At 41.7% G+C, this 11,733-nt stretch overlaps 1 protein-coding gene across 1 annotated transcript in view; it reads right to left on the bottom strand.

The window, feature by feature from the left end:
* The window catches only part of arhgap44a (Rho GTPase activating protein 44a), a 283,281-nt gene that overhangs the window by 173,544 nt on the left and 98,004 nt on the right, over nt 1-11,733 (bottom strand). The gene's annotated exons all lie outside the window — the stretch shown is intronic.

Below are 11,733 nucleotides of genomic sequence, written 5' to 3'. Positions count from 1 at the left end.
CAACAAAGTAGTTACTGTTTGTGAACTCAATTCTATGCAATTCAGTGGATGTTTGAACTATTCATCATCGAGGCGTAATCATTAATAACCTCAGTGAGATAAATTTGGTCTTGAACCTCAGCAAGAGTAGGAATATTTCTTGTAACCTGATCCCATATCAGTAAGAGACATGAGCCATGAATACATGACTTCAGTCCTGAAGGTGGCTTAAAGTCATAAAAAAAATTACGATTCATGTTTGGAATTCACAGCAAGAGCCTATATGCCATGATCCCAGTTTAAACATGAGGAAACCAGCTATAACGGTGTGTGAACGCACAGCACAGCAAGAGTACAAGAGCAAAGAGACCTGAGCAACACACAAAATGCTGAAGGAACTCACCGAGTCAGATACCATCTACAGAGGGGAATGGACAGTCAATGTTTCTGGACTGCGCCTTCCTCTTCTTCATACCCCACGTTCTCTGTTCTCTCCAATTCCCAACCCTGCAATTCCTGCCATGTCTTCACTATCTCCTCCAACTTTTCCCTCGAGGCAAAACACTCGGCCTTCAGCAGGCCTTCCTCCCTCTGTGCCTGCACCTCAAAGAATATTGCACTCACTATTATACTGAGTACCTCTTTTGTGTCCCCTTCCTCCGAGAGCTTATTTAATTGGTAAAGATTCCCTACCCCCCACCCACACCAATGGCCCCTTCTTCCACATTATGCCTTCCTCCTCTTCTTGGACAATCCACCCTTGCTTTCTGCCCGCTCCAGATCTTTTCATTTCTAGCTGCTGGTGGCTCAGCTTCACCACTCCCCTCACCTACTCCAACCTTACTCCCCTTTGAACGCACAACTCTCCACACTCTCTGCAGCAATCCCAAACACATCATCAAACCTGCAGACCAGTAGAGCACCATTACAGTCTGGCAGACTGACTTCTGCCTTGCAGAGATCAGGTGGCAGCTCCAGGATACCTCCTCTTACTTAACACTGAATCAACACTGACAAGTATCAGGCCACTGTCTCCCACACCATCAGTAACCTCATCATCTCTGAGATCTGCCTTCTACAGCCTCCAAACCCTATGATCCACAACTAAGCACTGCCTAGCTCCACCTCCTACCCAAGATCCACAAACTAAACTGACCCAGTAGGCCCGTTGTTACTGCCTGCTTCTGCCCTACTGAACTCAGGTCCCCATAACGGTCTTGATGAAGGGTCTCAAAGAGAAGTGTTGGTTCTCCATTTCTCTTCAAAGATGCTGACTGACCATGAGTTCCTCCAGCATTTGTGTGTTGCTCCAAATTTCCAGCATCTGCAGTCTTTCTTGTGTCTTCTAAAAGACCTGAATATATACCTCCATATATTCTTTGTCGGCCGTAGGACTGAAAATGGTTCAATAGTCTACATCAGATCCTGGGAAGTTACTGCGAAATTTCATAGCATTAGTTTGGACACAGTTGGAGAACTTAATCCAATTCTGGTCGCCATTATTTAGGCAGGATTTGAAGGCTTAGAAGGAATGTGGAAATGATTAAATTAAATGTTTCCAGGACTAATGGATTTAGATTAAAGGGACAGGCCAGAGATATTGTGAGGTTCTCAGTGCAGAAAAAGTAGAGGAGAGATATTACAGAAGCTATCAAAATAATGAGAGGCTATTTAGGATAGATAAAGGTAAACCCTACATAGTGGTGAAAAGATCAAGAGCCAGGGATCTGAGATCCAAGCTAATTGAAAAGCGAATAGAAGGTGTCATAATACAAAGTTCTCTCAGGCAATGAGCAGCTAGCAGCAAATGATTAATGTGTGAGATGTGTTCCCTCAGAGGGTGATGGAAGTAGATTCAAGCCTGTTTTCAAAATGCCAGTTAAAAAAACTGAAGGGATGTAACAATTGATAAGGGAGCAAATAAACGGTGGTACTCTTATTGTGAGACAGCATAGGCTCAATAGATGGAAAGCCCTTCTCTGATAGTTTCAATCGTAAGGATTGGGGCTTGTGCTTGGTGAGAGAGGGTAGACTGGCAACAGGAAGGGGGCTGGAAGTACTGGAGCCTTGGATGAAGTGAGGGTGTTTTTTCAACCTGTAAAAAAAAAGTGGACAAAAACACGCAAGATTCTGTAGTTGCTGGAAATCCAGAGCAACACACACACATAGGAGGAATTCAGCAGGTCAGGCTGCATCAATGGAAATGAATAAACAGTTGATGTTTTGGGTCGAAACCCTTCTTCAGGACTTGAAAGAAAGGGGGATGATGCCAGAGTAAAAAGATGGCAGGAGGGGAAGGAAGACTAGCTAGAAGGTGATAGGTGAAGCCTGGTGACTAGGAAAGGTAAAGGGCTGGAGAAGAAGGAATCAGATAGGAGAGAAGAGTGGGCCGTGGGAGAAAGGGAAGAATAAGGAGCACCAAGGCAGGTGATGAGAAGAGGTAAGAGGCCAGAGTGGGAAATAGAAGAAGAGGGAATGGGGAGTGTAAAATTACCATAAAGAGAAATCAATGTTCTCCTAGGTTGGAAGCTACCTAGTTAAAATATGAGACGTGGCTCATCCACCCTAAGAATGGTACCATTATGACAGAAGAGGCAGCCATGGACTGGCATATCTGAAAGGGAATGGGGAGAGGAACTAAAATGGTTGACCACTGAGAAATTCCACTTTTGGTGGGTAAAGTGGAGATGTTCAACAAAGCGGTCCTCCAGCTTATGTCAGGTCTCACCAATGTGCAGGAGGCCATATCAGCAAGTTGAGTGGTGTTGCAACTACCTTGCACTCAACATCAGTAAGACCAAGGAATGGATTGTGGACTTCAGGAAGGGATAAGCAGGAGAACACACAGCAGCGTTCACTGAGGGGTCAGCAGAGGAAAACGGCTATCAGCTTTAAATTCCTGGGTGTCAACATCTCTGATATCTATCCCGGGCCCAACATATTGATGCAATTATGAAGAAGGCAAGCCAGTTGATATCTTGCATTAGGAGTTTGAGGAGATTTGATATGTCACCAAAGACTCTAGCAAATTTCTACAGATGTACCATACAGACCATTCTGACTGGGTGCATCACCATCTGCAATAGCAGAGCCAATGCGCGGGATCAGAAAGGGCTGCAGAGGTCTGTAAACTCATTCAACTCCATCACAGGTACTTGTCTCCCCACCATCGAAGACATCTTCAAAGGGGATGCCTCAAGAAGGTGACATCTATCATGAAGGACCTCACCATGCAGGACGTGCCCTTCATCACTGTGAGGGAGACAGAGAGACAACATTCAAGGTGGCAGCCATTTGAAAAGAACAAGTCTCGTTGGAAGTGTTTTATCTGAGCCAATAAAGGGAAGGGAGATATAAAAAGAGAGGCCAATGTAAGACACAGGCAGAGGTTCTAGGTAAGCTTCCAGTAAGATTTTTTTTCTCTTTCTTTGGCTTAGATAGTGCTCTGAGAATGGGTCCAGAGCTTGTGGGGACTCTGGGGGGCCTCCAGTCTCCCTAATAACTGCATCTATACAGATTGCATTGAGCTGAAGCTCCTTGGAGACAGTATCAAGAAACTAAAGCATTAGCCTGATGACCATCGGCTCACATGAGAGAATGGGAAGGTGACAGATATGGGTGACTACTTCCCTGTAGCTCCTAAGTTGCTGGAGGCAGTTACCAGAGTGACTGTCAGGAGAGGGAAAAGGAATAGGCAGTCAGTACAGAGTACGTCTGTGGCCATTCCTCTCAATAATAAGTATACCACTTTGGATACAGTTGGTGGGATGACCTACAAAAGGGAAGCCACAGTGACTGAGCCTCTTAGTCTAGCTCAGAAGGGAATAGGAGAGAAGAGGAGTGCAGTAATGATAAGCGATTCCATAGATATAGGAGCAGGTAGGAGATTCTGTGGACATGAAGAAGACACCCAGGTGGTATTTTACCTCCCTGATACTAGGGTCAGGTACATCTTGGATCAGGCCTGCAGCATTCTAAAGACAGAGAGTGAGCAGCCGGAAGTTGTGGTACATATTGCTATCAATGACATAGGTAGGAAAAAGAAGGATGTTCTGAAGAGCGAATATAGGGAATTTGGCAGTAAGCTGAAAAACAGGACCTCCAGGGCAGTAATCTCTGGGTTTATTCCTGTGCCAAGCACCAGTGAGAGGAAGAATAGGAAGATTAGGCCGATGAATGTGTGGCTGAGGATTTAGTGTAGGGGCAATGTTTCAGATTTCTGGATCATTGGAATCTCTACAACCTGAAGCTGAGGAGGACTAATATCCTTGCAGGCAAGTTTGCAAGAGCTGTTGGTAGGGTTTAAGCTAATCTCGTAGAGGGATGGGAACTGGAGTGATAGGGCTGAGGATGGGGCAGTTGGTATACAAGTAGCTGCAGTGTGAGGAAGGACAGGCAGACAATAGGGCAAAATTGCAGTCAGTGCGATGAGTTGAATGTAGATGGGGATGAAATTGAAAGTGGCGATGAATACAGGATTGACGGTGTTGAATGTACACACTATACAGAATAACACAGATGATCCTTTTCCGCAGTTAAAGATTGGCAGATACGATGTTGTGGACATTGCTGAGTCATGGCTGAAGGAAGAGCATAGTTGGGAGCTTTACCTCCACGGATAAACTTTGTATCAAAAGGACAGTCGGGTAGGCAGAGTGGGTGAGGTGTCTCTTTTGGTAAAAAATGAAATCAAAACCTTATTTGAGCGGGTGACATTTCATTGGAAGATGTAGAATCCTTGAGGATAGAGTTAAGAAACTGCAAGTATAAACAGACCCTGATGGAAGTTTATACAGGGCTCCAAACAGTGGCCAGGATGTGGGATACAAATTACAATGGAAGATAGATATGGTGTGTCAAAAGGGCAATGTTACAATAGTCATGGAAGATTTCAATACGCAGGAAGAGTGGGAAGTCCTGGATCTCAAGAGATGAGCTTTGTAGAATGCCTATGAGATGGCTTGTTAGGGCAGTCTGTGGTTGAGTTTTCTACAGGGAAAGCAATGCTGGATTGGGCGTTGTGTAATAAACCTGATTTGATTAGGGAGCTGAAGGTAAAGGAACTATTCGGAAGCAGTAATCATAATATGATAGAATTTAGAGCACAGTTGAGAGAGAGAAGATAAAATGAGTCGTTTCAATATTATAATGGAGTAAATGAGAGAGGAGCATGAGAGGCATGAAAGGTGAACTGGCCAAAGTTGATTGGAAGGGAATACTATCAGGGATGAGGACAGAACAGTAATGGCTGGCATTTTTGGAAGCAATTTGGAAGGCACAGGAAAGATGCATCCCAAAAATGAATAAGTATTCTAAGGGGATGATGATGCAACCATGGCTGACAGGGAAAGTAAAAGACAGCATAAAAGCAAATGAGAGGGTAAATAATATAGCAAGAATTAATGGGAAGTTAGAGGATTTTGAAACTTTTAAAAACCAACAGAAGGCAACTTAAAAGCCATAAGAAGAGAAAAGATGAAATATGAAGGTAAGTGAGTCATAATATAAAAGAGGATACCATAAGGTTTTCTCAGCTATATAAAGAGTAAGCGAGAGATGAGAATGGAGATTGGACTGCTGGAAAATGATGCTAGAGAGGTAGAAATGGTGGACATCCTGAATAAGTAATTTCTGCCAGTCTTCACTATGGTAGTCACTAGCATTATGCCAGAAATTCGAGAGTGTCTGGGGCAGAAGTGAGTGCAGTTGTTAAGGAGAAGGATGAAGTTTTGGGGTACTTGGAGGCGCATGATAAAATAGAGCAAAGTCAGCATAGTTTCCTTAAGGGGAAATCTTGCCTAACAAATCTGTTGGAATTCTTTGAAAAAATAACAGGCGGGATAGACAAAGGAGAGTCTGTGGATTTTCAGAAGGCCTTTGACAAACTGCTGCACATGAGGCTACTCAACAAGGCAAGAGTCCATGTTTTATGGGAAAGATACTAGCATAGATAGAAGACTGGCGGGAGGCAGAGAGTGAGAATAAAGGCTGCCAGAGATTAATTCTGCAGGGGTGAGTGTGGGAACCACTTCTTTTCATGTTTTATGTCAATGATTTGGATGACAGAATTGTGACCATATTTGCGGATGATATGGTGTGGAGTAAGTAGTACTGAGGAAGCAGGGAGCCTGCTGAAGGACTTGAGAGATTGGGAAAATGGGCAAAGAAGTGGCAGATGGAATAAAGTGCAGGGAAGTTTACGGTCGTGCACTTTGGTAGAAGGAATAAAGGTGCAAACTATTTTCTAAATGGGGAGAACATTTGAATATCTGAGTTGCAAAGGGACTTGAGAGTCCATGTGTGGGATTCCCTAAAGGTGAACTTGCAGGTTAAGTCAGTTGGGACGAAGGTGAATGCAACGTTAGCATTCATTTTGAGAGGACTAGAATATGAGCAAGGATGTGATGCTGAGGCTTTATAAGGCATTGGTCACACTACACTTGAAGTATTGTGAGCAGTTTTGGAACCATATCTTAGAAAAGATGTACTGCCATTGGAGAGGGCCCGGAGGAGGTTTCACAAGAACGGTTCCACGAATGAAAGGGTTAACATGGGAGGAGTGGATGAACGCTCTGGGCCTATACTCGCAGGAGTTTATAAGAATGGAGGAGGGGGGAGGGAGTCTCACTGAAACCTATTGAATACTGAAAGGCCTATATACAGTGGATATGGAAGGGATGTTTCCTACAGCGTGAAAGTCTAAGACCAGAAGGCGAAGCCTCAGAATAGAACGACATCCATTTAGAACAGAGGTGAGAAGGAATTTCTTTAGCCAAAGGGTAGTGAATCTGTGGAATTCATTGGTACAAACAGCTGAGGCCAAATCACTGAGTATATTTAAAGCGGAGGTTGATAGGTTCCTGATTAGTGAAAGGTTACGGGGAGAAGGCAGAAGAATTTTATTGAGAGGGCTGATAAATCAGTTATGATGGAATACGGAGCAGACTCGATGGGATGAATGGCCTAATTCTGTTGATATCTCTTATTTCCTTTTCTCATTACAACCATTAATGAGGAAGTACAGGAGCTTGAAGACATAGATTCAATGATTTAGGAACAGTTTCTTCATCTGCACCATCACATTTCTGAAAGTTCCATGATCCCCCAAGCACTGCCTCACTATTTTGCTCTTTCCCTCCTATTTATTTATCTTTTTATGTATTTTTATTGTAACCTGTAGTAATTTTTATGTATTGCACTGTACTGCTGTCACAAAACAACAAATTTCACTTTATATGTCAGTGATAATGCACCTTATAATGAATCTAAACTCAGTCTGTTCCTGCACACTGACACCATCACTTCTGTGAATGACCAGGCGGTTGTGTCTAATGACCATGACTGACTTAGACAAGAATATGTCCAGTGGAGTTTCTTGGATGATGCAAATAGTAGTTACCATGTTCCTATTCAGAACAAGTGATTTGCAATCAGATTATGCTTTAAAAAATGTGCAAAAATGGTTGAATTCCTGTGCTTTGTGATTGTGTGAACTAGGGTGGCATGAAAGCATAGTGGTTAGCATAACACTTTACAGTACCAGTGACCTAGGTTCAACTTCCACCACTGTCTGTAAGGAGATTGTACGTTGTCCCCATGGCCGCGTGGGTTTCCTCCAGGTGCTCTGGTTTCCTCCCACAGTACAAAGATGCACCAGTTATTAGGTTAATTGGTCATTGTAAATTGTCCTGTGATTAGGTTAGGGTTAAATTGGTGGTTGCTTGGCAGCACATCTAGAAGGACCGGAAGGGCTTAATCCACATTGTATCTCAATAAACAAATAAATAGTTTGTCTTCAAAGGTAAACTTCATGAGTAGTTATGAGGGTTGATGGGTTATTTTTTATCTATGTTGTCAGAAATGCTTTCAATGAAAACTACTAATTGGAGAAATGCGAGGCTGGCTGTTTATCAGTCTCACACTATTACACAAACCAATTTTTTTTACTGAGTTGCATTAATACCAGGGCAGAATAAAAGACAAGGTAGTATACAACAGAGGGAATAATTCCCCTTTTCTTCATGCTACTTAGTTTAATTATAACTATGTAACAAGTCACATAGTGCAAAGGCCAATTGTTTGAAGATGTGACAATTTGTGTTATGTAAGAAAAAGACTTTGAGGTGTAAAACATCACTGATTCATCTAAATATTTGGACAAAATCCTTTGCAGTTAAGCTGAAAAATATTGCATGTCTGCGCTGTGTTGCACAAAAGATTGAGTGTTATCTGGCACAAGGAAATCTGACACTAATCTGTGACTCAGTTTGTTTTCCTATAAACCTCCCCAGTTTTGCCTGATAAATACTCTGGCATAGCTCAGCTTCATTGTTCTGCAGGGAACATTTCTTCCCTAAAATGATTGATGTTGATGGTTCTGATCCAGAATTTAAATAAATAATCAGTGACGGTCAGCATTTCTGCAAAGCAACAAGTGAGAGCTACTCACAGCTCCTTTCCTAGGAGGTGAAACTTAAAAGAAATTTACTGCAATAGATAATGAGTGAATAGAATGGAATTCTAGATCCACTAAGATTCCAACCTAGTTTGTAACTTGAGATGCACAGCAGGTCAATAAGTGCACGTAAGAAAATCTCACCAAGTCTTTACATTTCCGCTGCTGGCGGACCTGTTGGCCGCTTTGGGTAAAAAGTTCATATTTCTTTTCCTCTTTTCTGAAGCTATGATTGTTGTTAAATGCACTATTGTTTTCTGTTTTTTTGGATTCTCTCATATAATGATTTAGATAGCTATGCCTAAAAATGTGGTTTCACAATTATGGATACACTACAAGGGGTGATTGATAAACTCGTGGCCTAAGGAAGACGGCGGTGAGTTACACAGCTCTCATTACATGCACATGCAGTTCAACTCTTTGAGTGATTATGCAGAAAGTTTGAAGTTAATAACTCATCAGTTAATAACTCATCAGGGTGATTGATAAGTTTGTGGCCTAAGGTAGAAGGAGATGAGTTATACAACTCTCATTACCTGCACATGCAGTTCAACTCTTTGAGTGATTATGCAGAAAGTTTGAAGTTAATAACTCATCAGGGTGATTGATAAGTTTGTGGCCTAAGGTAGAAGAAGATGTGTTATTAACTTCGAACTTTCTGCATAATCACTCAAAGAGTTGAACTGCATGTGCATGCAACAAGAGCTGTATAACTCATCTCCTTCTACCTTAGGCCATGAACTTAACAATCACCCATCTGTGGACTTTCTGGAGATCCAAGATCCATATGCTCCACGCCCGCTGGACTAAGTGTGTAAATGTAGGAGGGGACTATGTTGAAAAATAAATGTGCTAGGTTTTCTAAAATTGACTCCTTCTACCTTAGGCCACGAACTTATCAATCAGCGCTCGTAAATTGTGGCCACATTTGTGCCTCTAGGAAAAAAATTGCATAAAAAGACATTTGAAACAACATTAGTAGAGATTGTACCCATAAATATATGTTAAGATAGGAACTGCAGTATTCCCAATTGATCATAGCTTCTACCATTCAACTGCGTAACAATGAACATCACAGGACCCTTTAAAGACACAGTCTCCACGGCTGCCACAAAGGCACACAATGGCTGTAGGGGGAATGCTGAGAACCACAGGATCTTTGGGGGTCTGGATACTGGATTTAGAACATTGGGACCATTGTTAGGGAAAACAGGATGGGTAGCACTGGCCGAGAATGAGAATGCATAAAGTAGGCAGCCAGGCTGCAGAAAAATTTCATGACCTTACTAGGAACGTCAAGGAAAGTTTTAAGCCAACAAGAGCACTCATACACAGGTATGCTTACACCGTGACCCACAACCACCCAGGACAGCTCACCACCTCACTCAGCACTCTTCCTCTGATTCTTCCATTCCCCATACAGAGGTCAAGAGTCCAAAAGAAAATGTTTAAAGGGTTATTCAGTGTTCTTCATCCAATCAGACAGAGTATGAGAGGCAGCCATTATGATTGCAGAGTGAGACCATGCCCCCACAGGGTCTAGCATGACTGCTGAGACCCAAACTATCACAGCAGTAGGTGCAATGTGTGCAATGAGCCATGAATGCTTACCGACAACATTTCATTGTGACTAGTATGGCTTCTTTGCTCAATAGCGGACACCCTTGTTACCATTTGCACTGCTAATATACCAAGAGCAACTAGCTTCCATTTGCATAGAGTATCAGGATGAGCCCTCTCAGTCATTTTAGTGAACAGAATTCAGGATGAACAGGAAGGAGAGGTAGAGCAAGAGGAGAAGGCCGATGATTATTAATGTCTACAGTATATCATTGTTGAGGACGAAGAGACTTAAATCAGATATGCAGTCTCACCCTGATCCAGCTTAAGGTCTGGTCTCTGCCACATTGAAACAATTAGAAGTTCTAAAATACAATAATATCCCTCTGGGGAATAGCTTGATTAGAAACTAATAAAGCGAAGGAGTAATATGCTATTCAAACATGCTATTGGCCACTCACATCAGGGAGGAGGCTACATAGCATCTGCACCAGGAACACCAGACAAAACAAGTTATTTTCCCCAAGCAGTAAGACTGATCAACACCTTCACCCAACCACTACTTTATCATTTCCTGTTAGGGTCATCTTATGTAGAGCCACTCCTGAATCTAGCATTACTTTATGTACGTACAATCACCCTATGTACCGTATATGAGCTGTCATAAGTATTTACATTTATGACATTTTTTATTATTGCATTCTTGATCTTATTGTGTGTTTTTTTTCTGCTGCTTTGGATCTGGAGTAACAATTATTTTGTTCTCCTTTACACTTGTGTACAGAAAATAACATGAAGCGATTTTGAACCCCTGCTCGGCCTCTCAGTATGATTATTACCAGATCATTTTCACTTCTGACACCTAGCTTACTAATACGCATAGCTTGTGGAGTTGCTCAATCCAATATTGCTATGGATACAATTTTACCAGAAATGAAAAATCTATTTATTTATTTAAATCTTACATCTGTCCCACAACATGAGGGAATAAAAATCTTTGTGTTATGGCTCCATCGCAATGTTCAGACATGTGAATTTATAAGTCTAATGGCTTGTAGAAAGAAGCTGTCCTGTAGCCTGTTGGTCCTGGCTTTAATGCTGTGTTACTGTTTACCAGATGGAAGCAGCTGAAACAGTTTATGGTTGGGGTGACTGGTGTCCCGATGATCTTCCAGGCCTTCTTTATGCAGCTGCTGCTGTAAGTCTCCTCAATGGAGGGAAGTTGTACTATATACATTGGGTTAAATTATTTTATTATTATATGATTTGCACCAAAATAAACTAGTGTTAACAGTACTTTTTCTCATCTTTGATGCACATAAGTTCAGGGACATAACTGTTCCAACTCAAATCAAGAAATATTGCTCTTTTGACTACTTGGATCTAATCCCATACCAGATACTAAAAATAATCCAAGTACTTCAAAACTCACAATGTCAAGTACAGCTTTTTTATTAATCAGATTAGTTAGAACTTCTGATATATAAAAAAAACTATCCAGTTAGGTGTTTAGAAGGTTCAAAAGTACATTTCTTACACTGAAAGTACTGGCTATGAATTGAAGCAATTGTAGTTCAAAAGAAGCATATCTATGGACAACCTAATAGTTTTGTGAGCTGCCCTCAAAAATGTTGCCATATATTGCCAGCGCCATCTTGATCATGATTCTGTTCCCATGTCTTATTATCTTATTGTCTTATATTAGCTATCTTTAATTAAAACCCATTTGAATAACATTT

The sequence above is a fragment of the Hemitrygon akajei genome, chromosome 22 (genome assembly GCF_048418815.1).
Source record: "Hemitrygon akajei chromosome 22, sHemAka1.3, whole genome shotgun sequence".
NCBI lineage: Eukaryota > Metazoa > Chordata > Chondrichthyes > Myliobatiformes > Dasyatidae > Hemitrygon > Hemitrygon akajei.
This window is presented reverse-complemented; position numbering and strand designations above follow the sequence as displayed.